Here is a 10,949-nt window from a genome sequence, read left to right as displayed (position 1 = left end):
CAATGAAACCATCGATTAACTGTGGCACATTATGGTTAAACCGTGGTATATACAATGGTTAAACCATGGTTAGACAGTACTTTGACATGGTTTAACCATCATCATACAATATTGCACTAATGGTTAAAAGGTGGTTTTACCATATGATTGATCATGGTTTTACCGTGATTTGGGTTGTAATTATGTGGTTTGGCTGCTGTAAAACAATGGTTTCACCGTTTTCTAACCATGGTTTCACCTTCGCTTTACCATGGTTTTACCTACCCTTTACCATGGTTTTATACTTTCTTAACCATAGTTTCACCTTTTCTTAACCGTGGTTATAGTACGGTAAAAACACAGTTGTGACCATGGTTATGCCATGGTAATGTCATGGTAAGTGCGTTCCAATTTAACACCTTTTAACCATGGTTACCATGGTTTACCCATGCTAAACCTATAGTTTAACCGTGGTACACCATAGTTAAACCATGGCTAGACAGTACTTTGACATGGTTCAACCATCATCATACAATATTGCACTATGGTTAAAAGGTGGGTTTACCATACAATTGATTATGGTTTTACCGTGATTTGGGTTGTAATTATGTGGTTTGGCAGCTGTAAAACAATGGTTTCACCTTTTTCTAACCATGGTTTCACCTTCTCTTTACCATGGTTTTATACTTTCTTAACCATGGTTAAACTATGGTAAAAACATAATTGTGACGATGGTTATGCCATAGTAATGTCATGGTAAGTGCGTTCCAATTTAACACCTTTTAACCATGGTTACCATGGTTTACCCATGCTAAACCTATAGTTTAACCGTGGTAAACCATGGTTAAACCATGGCTAGACAGTACTTTGACATGGTTTAACCATCATCATACAATATTGCACTATGGTCAAAAGGTGGGTCTACCATACAATTGATTATGGTTTTACCGTGATTCGGGTTGTAAGTATGTGGTTTGGCAGCTGTAAAACAATGGTTTCACCTTTTTCTAACCATGGTTTCACCTTCTCTTTACCATGGTTTTATACTTTCTTAACCATTGTTAAACTATGGTAAAAACATAATTGTGACCATGGTTATGCCATAGTAATGTCATGGTAAGTGCGTTCCAATTTAACACCTTTTAACCATGGTTACCATGGTTTACCCATGCTAAACCTATAGTTTAACCGTGGTAAACCATGGTTAAACCATGGCTAGACAGTACTTTGACATGGTTTAACCATCATCATACAATATTGCACTATGGTCAAAAGGTGGGTCTACCATACAATTGATTATGGTTTTACCGTGATTCGGGTTGTAATTATGTGGTTTGGCAGCTGTAAAACAATGGTTTCACCTTTTTCTAACCATGGTTTCACCTTCTCTTTACCATGGTTTTATACTTTCTTAACCATTGTTAAAATATGGTAAAAACACAGTTGTGACCATGGTTATGCCATAGTAATGTCATGGTAAGTGCGTTCCAATTTAACACCATTTAACCATGGTTACCATGGTTTACCCATGCTAAAGCTTTAGTTTAACTATGGTTAAACACTAGTGCACCATGATTTCACCATAATTAAACCATATCTTACTATGGTTAAACTATGAAATTACTGTACAATGGATCCAATGCAAAACCATGGTTTTACCTTAACATCAAACCATGGTTTTTTTTTACAAGGGACATGCCGCCAGGATCCGGAGGGGTAGAGCCGCGGGGTAGGGCTGGTGAGCGCGAAACCTCACCGTGGAGGACTATCGATGAATTATTCTAATAAATTATTCCAATCAAATACACTTTTGGTCATAAAGGTGGAATTTTTTTTTTCACCAAATTTTCACTGCGTAATTATTACAACATGATTTGAATATGGCATTTATGGTGCATGATAACCACTTTACTTTATTATTCTGCCTTTTACACACGTTTGACGGTGATATTTTACAAGTTTATGTCCTAAGCGATGGATGTCATGAGCATAGAACAACAATGACGACAATATACAGTAAATTAAAGGATCATGAGATATTTATTTTCAATCTCTCTCAGTTTTCCAGATGACTTCTTTTTTGTGATTTCATGGACAAATTTGCATCAAACTTGAGTCATTGTTCTTACTCAGTCACTAGTATCGGGTATGTCCACCACTGGCACGAACCAGCATGCAGACGTCGTGGCATGCTGTCCACTAGCTTGTTGATGACGTCAACAGGCATAGCGTCCCATTTTTCCCTCAGAGCATCTGCCAACTCCTGCAGATTTTGAGGAATGACCTCTCTGTCGTTGATGGCTCGGCCTAGGGCATCCCATGCATGCTCTATGGGGTTCATATCCGGCGAACAAGCTGGCCATGGCGACTGTACGACACCCTCTGCCTCCAGGAATTCCCTTACTGCAGCGGCCCTGTGCGGTCTATCGTTGTCATTATGCAGTCGGAAATTGTGCCCATACACTCGTCTTGCATATGGAAGACAGTGGAACTCCAAGATATCCCTGTAGGCGGCGGCGTTGACGTTTCCGTCCGGAACCACCAGTGGCGTTTTCCCTCTATAATGGATGCCGGCCCATATCATCACTGAGCCGCCTCCGCCTTGAGTCGTCTCGTGGATACATTCATCGCAAAGGTTTTCCCCGGCTAATCGACGAACTCGTTGTCTCCCATTCTTTCGGTCAAGGATGAACCGGCTCTCGTCCGTGAAGACCACATGTTGCCAATGTCCTGGATGAAGCCTTCTGTGCTCCCTAGCCCAAAGAAGACGAGCTACTCTGTGGCGAACAGACAGGCGTGGACATTTGATCAACCGTCGTGCTCGGTATAACCATGTTGGAGTAATATGCGATTAACGGTTGACCGGGAAACGTTGATCCCATGATATTCTCCCCACAAGCGACGAAGACGGCTCGTGGGCAATTTCCGGTTTCTGCGGCTGAAATTCAACAGTTGGCGATCATCATCTCTTCTTGTGGTCAATCTGGGACGTCCTGGAGATTTCCGTGGCCGCACATTCCCCGCCTCACGTTGACGTTTCAGGATCTTAGAGACTGCACTCTGTGATATATCCCTAGGACTTCTGCGATATCAGTCTGCTGGTAGCCCTCCTGTCGCAGTGCTACCACTTTTCGCGTGTTGCTTTTGCCGTTGGACCAGGCATAGTCCAGGGAACGTCTCTACCGATTTTTATTTCAAAAGGTACAAGGAACTCGAAAAAATGCAACCTTCTTATACACAGTGCTAAATCAGGGAAAGGGACAGAATATCATATGCAAAGGCTTTTATAGTCTACAACAAAATAATTTATTACGTAATCAAAATTTCTCATGTTATAATGTCACCTGTGTAATGGGGAAACATTATGTAATCACTCAATTACCATTTTGTCTACGCGTAGCCTTTCAAATACCAACAAAACTGTCGATTTTTATTCAAAAATATTTTATTCCACCTTTATGACCAACACAGTGTATAATTCTTATAATTAGGCCTATACATCGATTATATAGATGATGATGAAAATCATATCATACTCATAACCATTATCACCTCATGTACATTTTACAGAACAACAAGTTGGGGACCTGTACTATAGCAATGGTCGAATGGCGGCTCGAGTTTCATCAGAATAGTATTATTATGAACAAAGGAACGAAAATATATGGTAATTGATTGTGTGGATACGTATCTGGTTAACATGTTTATGCCTCTTATATATTATTGTTATGCACCATTACCAACGATATTTGAATAAGCAAATAATTATCGGGATAATTATGCAGTCTGGGGGATACCAAAAGTTATGCAATTACCAGCGACATTCCCTATGCTGATCATAAATCTTGTTCCACTCTGGGTGATCTATTTCCAAAAGGTGTTAAATACGCCAGCAGACACCTCGACTCCTATCATGCCTATATAGGCCTATAGGAGAAAGCTGCAATCTATGTAATTTTAGCGGGCATGTACTGGAAGCGGACTCTTTCCGACAACTTCGTGGCAAACTCCAAGCAGACCGGCCAATGACTCACCTCGAGATATGTACCAGATGTAAGTTACATTCTTATCATTTATTTTTTATTCATTTATTTATTTACCATTCGTGGGATGGAACACTCTATCAGCAAATGCTGTTTTTCGTAGGGGTCCATAAACACACAAATATAAAGTACAGTATGCAATCAAACATGACAAAACCACAAAATCATATGAATTAAATCATAAATACATACAATATTGGTGAAAGAAACAAAATACAATATGATAATAAAAGCAAAATATAATTAAAAGCAATAGGGGTACTAAAAAGAAAAACTAACTAAATGTAAAACAATAAGAAAAATAACTTAAAGATAACCTAAACTCAAACAGGGGCTAAGGGATTTATTGAGGAGGGAAATGATGGAGGCGTTGCTAACAACAATAATCAAGATGAGGGGGGATGAGCATGTTTTAAGATGCGTTTTAAAGGAATATATAGCCGTCGATCCGATCACTTGAGCATTGGGACGATGGGAATGGGGATAGATACTGTAACAATTTACTTCATTATATTGCGATAGTGACACCCCATCCTTTTCACTTCCCTCATTCTCCCCCTCTATATACCCAGCGTCTTCAATCACAAATAAAGGATTTTCGTACCAGAAAAAAAATTGACAAGCAAAAAAAAAAAAAAAAAAAAAAAAAAAAAGGTCTTCAATCTTCAAATAGATCTAAATTATGCTAAATATGCCCGATTCTTTGCTTAAAAAAGCCTAATTATGCCCCAAATTATGCTGAAAGGGGTAGAAATTATGCCATAAAAAAAGTCTAATTATGCCAGAATTATGCTGGCATAATGAATTATGCTGAAAGGGTCGAAATTATGCCAGAAAGCATAATTATGCCAGTTCTGGCAACGTTGGTACTCTTAATCCGAAGACGCAAGTCATGAATATTCATATGTTGGTCCGAGTTGCCCGGCGATCACAAATAATATGTGCCCAATCGATGTGGGGCAGTATTTTACTCAATGTGGGAAGCCAGTATGGTTATTTAGAATGGGTAAAATTTTCAGTCATCACACTGAATAAATAAAAATGCCCAAAAGAAATGCCCAATGTTGGTTGGACACATAATTACCATCATGGAGCAATTTTACTCAATATTTTTAGAGTGTATATAGGGTTAAGTTGACTGGCTTAGTTAAGATTGAATTGGAGAGTTAATGCTAGCATTCAAGAAAAGAATTTCGGTTTTGCTGGTAACCAAGTTAATGAACTTCAGATCTTTGTAGGGTACTTAATACTGTTTGTTTTGTATGTGATTGAAAATGTAGCCTCTAGCTGTGGATGATGTTCAGTTTGGGAAATTAATTTGTAAGGAGGGTTCGGGAGTAGAATAAAAGAAGTAATTTTAATTGGAATTTGTATATATGAGAGTAGTAGAGTAGCTCAGAGAATTTTAATGAGATTGTATTCAGAAGGGTTTAAAGATGAAATGAGAGAAATCAGTTAAAGTCAAATGGATGTAAGCTTCCATGGGGAATGATTATAACTGCTCACCCCAGAGTCCAGACTACTTTGTGAAAAGCATCAGTGGGAATGCCTGGATTGATTAAAGACGTATTGGGTGAGTACGTGTAAACCCATGCAACTCAGTGTTCCAGCGAGAAAGTCTTCAGCCAACTGTCAAGACTGTGTACAATTACCATTGACATTCCCTATGCTGATCATAAATCTTGTTCCACTCTGGGTGATCTAATTCCAAAAGGTGTTAAATACACCAGACACATCCCTACACAGGCCTATAATAGGAGAAAGCTGCAATCTATGTCATTCTGGCGGGCATGTACTGGGAGTGGACTCTTTGCGACAACATCGTGGAAAACTCCAAGCAGACCGGCCAATGACTCACCTCACCTCGAGATATGTACTTGATGTAAGTTACATTCATATCATTTATTTTTATCTTTTTATCTATATATTTATTTTTCACTAGTGGGATGGAACACTCTATCAGCAAATGCTGTTTTTCGTAGGGGTCCATAAACACACAAAATAAAAAGTACAATACACAATCAAACATGGTAATGACAAAAGCACAAAATCATATGAATTAAATCATAAAAACGTACAATATTGGTGAAAGCAACAAAATACAATATGATAATAAAAACAAAATATGATTAAAAGCAATAGGGGGACTGAAAAGAAAAACTAAAAAAATGTAAAACAATAAGGAAAATAACTTAAAGATAACCTAAACTCAAGCAGGGGCTAAGGGATTGATTGAGGAGGGAAATGATGGAGGCGTTGCTAACAACAATAATCAGGATGAGGGGGGATGAGCATGTTTTTAAGATGTGTTTTAAAGGAATATATAGCCGTCGATCCGATCACTTGAGCATTGGGACGATGGGGATGGGGGTAGATACTGTAACAATTTACCTCATTATATTGCTATAGTAACAACCCCATCCTTTCCCCTTCCATCTCTCTCTCACTCTTCAATATATCCATCACTCTTCTTCTCTATATATCTTCATGATCTTTCTACTCCCAATCTCTCATGTGTCTATTTATTGATATCGCACTCTCTCTCTCTTCAGTTCTCTAGGCTTCTCTGGCTCGTCCCTCTTTCTCCTTTCAAGCTTCTGTCTGTAGCACTTCACACACATAATAGTTTCCCATGCATCTATCTCCCCTATTTTCTTTCACCATGCTCACTCCTATAGTTCTCTCCTTTTCTCTTTCAGTAATTATGTAAAAATTATCTAGTAGTGTATGAAAAAGTAATGCTATGAAAACACGAGTGTGGTATGATATTTATCATGTTTATTTTACAAGTCTTTCAATAATGATAAAGGTCAAATTCATGAGGGAACGTGTTGTATCTTTATTAAATTTTCTTGTCTCTTTGTAATTAAAAAAAATATGGATGCCTGAGTATCGATGAAACATCGTCAGGAATTTTCCTCAGTCAATACTAGAGGAAAGATATGGAAGACTTCATTTTTACAGTATCAGTAATTTTCAAAACAAAATTTACAGTTGTCCGATAACATTAGTATCTATTTCATTGTCATTGATTGCAATCTCAATCACTTCCGGTTGGGAGGATGGTGTTATCACTTCCGATGGGGAAGATGGGGTTGCATTTTCCCTAGTTGTTGACTCCTGCTGCTTCTGCTCCTCCTCCTCTTCCTCCTCGCTTTCATGTGATCCCCAGCGTCCTCGGTTGCCAAAAGGATGGCGGCGGCCATTATGTCCGTGAGATCCTTCCTCGGTTCGGTTGTGTCTTCCAAATGGCCAGTTTTTGAAGAACCGGAAAGGCCTCATCTGGAACCTTGGTCCGTCCCTATCCCCGTCTCCGGTCTTGTTGTGATGACGATGTGGGTAATCTCCCGTCTTGTTGTGAGGGCGTTGGCCTTCAGTATGATTATGACGGTGGTGATGATGGTGGGGGTGGTAGCGATGGTGATGGTGACGATGACCTCCATCCTCTTCGCTGTTGTCGTTATGCTGACCTCCTTGATCCTGAAGACGACCCCGATCTCGTGATTGTCCTCTAAAAAGCGGACCGAGTCCAAAACGATCAAAGATTGATTTAGACTCTTTGGAGGCATCTGCGGTTTCTTCTTCTCCACCATCACGTCTGGTTCCGTCTTGACCGAAGAAAGGTCTTCCAACTCCTTCAGGTCTGGAGCCACGGAAAGGACCGTCAGATCTTCTTCCACCAACCATCGGACCACCAAATTGTCTTCGTTGGTCCCTCTGAGGGGCACCAAGCCCCAACCCGGGGCCATCAAACCTCCTTCCATTTATCATTCCACCACCTCCTCGCCTTGGCCCACCCATTGGCACTCCGTCAGGTCTTCCTCCCAAACGACCCTCTCCCCTCTCTCTCTCCCTGGCCCCATACCTCCACGATCACCTCTTCGTGCATTAGCTGTAAAAGAGGAAAATGTACAGAAAACTTAATAATTTCAATTAATCTATTAGTTTCTTAAGCCTTTCAGGATTCCAATGATATGAATTATTTCCGATGTGATATTTCTGTTAAATATTTGTCTTAGTTTTTACAATGTTAATTTTTACCAATAATGAGCCTAGGCCTATATCTTGCTGTCTGATATTTCATATATATTTTATGTGATTAAAGATTTATGATGATTTAGTTCTTATAGTCCAAATTTATAAGAACAATAACAATTTCATTGTTTGTTTGGTGCGATGTGACATGTATAGTCATATTAAACTTTAAAATATTTGACAGATTTTAGCATATAAACCATTTGACATAGGCAAGTTTCTTTTGTATTAGCAACCCCCAACAAAATTAGAATACTGAAAATCATGATTATTGTTGAATTACGAGTTACAGCTTTGGCAAAGACATAATCACCCACTTCCCAAAATAATAATGACAATAATAATGACACATTAAAACCTTGCGTATGGGGAAATATTTTTGAAAATCGCGAGGGAAAATTTTGACCTTCTGAAATGAAAATCTGAATTGGTGAAAAAATTTTACATTAAAAAAATAAAATCATATTGCACTCCTTTTCTTTCTTTCTCGTATTGAAAATTTTGCTTGGTCACAAAACGTTTGGGGGCCCCATTAATACAGCAGTGGTGATTGATAATGATATGAAGTGTTATTCCTCCTTTAACAAACAAAATAGAAATAGCTGGTTTTCTATCAATAAATTTCGATAATCAAAATATTATCTTGTAATAATACCTTCAGATGATCGAAATGCAAATTTGAGAGCTTACCTGACATAGCAAGTGCAGCCAGGATAGCAACGATCACAGTTGCTTTCAACTCCATGTTGGCGTATTGGGGGTGTCACTCCAGTCCCGCAAGTTTGAATTCTTTCCGTGTATTGATAGCTTCTCTAGCAGGATGCCAAGATCAGCTCCAAACCTGATTTAATTATGTTATAGCTCATTGTATTTATACACTTTCACTCCCTGACGAGAACCGCCCTCGTACCAAACCGTGACAGGCTTTTCCAGGTATTACCTGGTTGAATCATTTTATTGCTTTTTTAGTTTGTTGTTATTTACCGGAGAAAGGTTTCATGAAGGCATCCTGTCAATGGTTTTTCACTGGACAAATTTGCTCTAAGCCAATCAGATGCAAGGATTTTCAGTAGCTTATAACGCTCGTCAGTGGAAATCACTGACTTTATTGTTTCATGAAATGCTCACCTGGTTACTCTTTTCAATATCAAACCATGATCAGACCTGGTCAACTTTCATTTGCATAAATTTATTGCTCATTGTTTAAGAGAGTGCATGGTACCGGGTGGTTTTATGTCATCTTCGGATATCGGTTCGGATGTCCTGTAGAGCCCCCCCCCCCCTTAAGATTTCGGCCACGGATCGAGCGATCACGACGAAAAGTAAAGAGCACGAAGGGAGAGGATGACATAATCTACACCACTGCATATACGTAAATAAATTATCATATATTTCTTTTTATATGAATTATTTATTCATCATACTTTTTGCTCTAATTCACTCCTAGAAAGCTAATTTTTGGTGAAAATATTCTTTGTGGCATTCCTAACAACTACAAGCCAAAAATTACGCTAATGAAATCTTTTTTTAATTTTCTTTTTTACTTCTTTGTTTTTTTCAATCTTTTATTTTTTTTCGACTAATATCATCGATGACATTATTTCAGTCATAAATAGTATAATATTAAATGCTATTGCATGACAATCAAGTGAGAATGTTCACTCATTTGTGAATTTTAGATGAAAGACATTTTGTATTTACTTTGTACATATTAAGTTTTTATTTTTGGTCTGACATGTACTTACATAATGTTGCGTTATTTCGTAACCGCGTGCCCGGCAGGGCCCTGGGAACGATTTTTGACTGGGGGTGCTGATGTAAATTTGAAAAGCAAAAATAAGGGGGTTTCACTACAAAATTGAGGTCTTTTTGGTTACCTTTTTTCCCAATTTTACACATCTTTCAGAATACCTGGGGGTGCTGCCTATGGAAAACAGTACACGCAGAATCCCCAACTATTTTTTGGGGGTGCTTCAGCACTCCCCGATCCCCCCCCCCCCCCGCTTCCCAGGGCCATGGTGCCCGGGCATCACAGATAACATGTGTCCAATCAATGTGGGGCAGTATTTTACTCAATGCGGGAAGCCAGTATGGTTATTTAGAATAGGCAAAATTTTCAGTCATCACACTGAATAAATAAAAATGCCCAAAAGAAATTCCCAATGTTGGTTGGACACATAATTACCCTCAGGGAGCAATTTTACACAATATTTTTAGAGTGTATATAGGGTTAAGTTGACTGGCTTAGTTAAGATTGAATGGGAGAGTTAATGCTAGCATTTAAGAAAAGAATTTCGGTTTTGCTGGTAACCAAGTTAATGAACTTCAGATCTTTGTAGGGTACTTAATACTGTTTGTTTTGTATGTGATTGAAAATGTAGCCTATAGCTGTGGATGATGTTCAGTTTGGGAAATTAATTTGTAAAGAGGGTTCGGGAGTAGAATAAAAGAAGTAATTTTAATGGGAATTTTGTTATATGAGAGTAGTAGAGTAGCTCAGAGAATTTTAATGAGATTGTATTCAGAAGGTTTTAAAGATGAAAGGAGAGAAATCAGTTAAAGTCAGATGGATGTAAGCTTCCATGGGGAATGATTATAACTGCTCACCCCAAAGTCCAGACTACTTTGTGAAAAGCATCAGTGGGAATGCCTGGATTGATTAAAGACGTATTGGGTGAGTATGTGTAAACCCATGCAACTCAGTGTTCCAGCGAGAAAGTTTTCAGCCAACTGCCAAGACTGTGTACAATTACCATTGACATTCCCTATGCTGATTATAAATCTTGTTCCACTCTGGGTGATCTATTTCCAAAAGGTATTAAATACGCCAGACACTTCCCTACATAGGCCTAGAGGAGAAAGCTGCAATCTATGTAATTTCTGGCGGGCATG

General features: G+C 38.7%; 1 pseudogene; it reads right to left on the bottom strand.

Moving 5' to 3' along the window:
- Positions 1-6,970: 6,970 nt before the first annotated feature.
- Positions 6,971-8,887, bottom strand: LOC135153071 (serine/threonine-protein phosphatase 1 regulatory subunit 10-like; annotated as a pseudogene).
- Positions 8,888-10,949: the final 2,062 nt, after the last annotated feature.

The sequence above is a fragment of the Lytechinus pictus genome, chromosome 1 (genome assembly GCF_037042905.1).
Source record: "Lytechinus pictus isolate F3 Inbred chromosome 1, Lp3.0, whole genome shotgun sequence".
Lineage (NCBI taxonomy): Eukaryota > Metazoa > Echinodermata > Echinoidea > Temnopleuroida > Toxopneustidae > Lytechinus > Lytechinus pictus.
The sequence above is the reverse complement of the archived record's forward strand: the minus strand, read 5'-3'. Positions and strand labels throughout refer to the sequence as shown.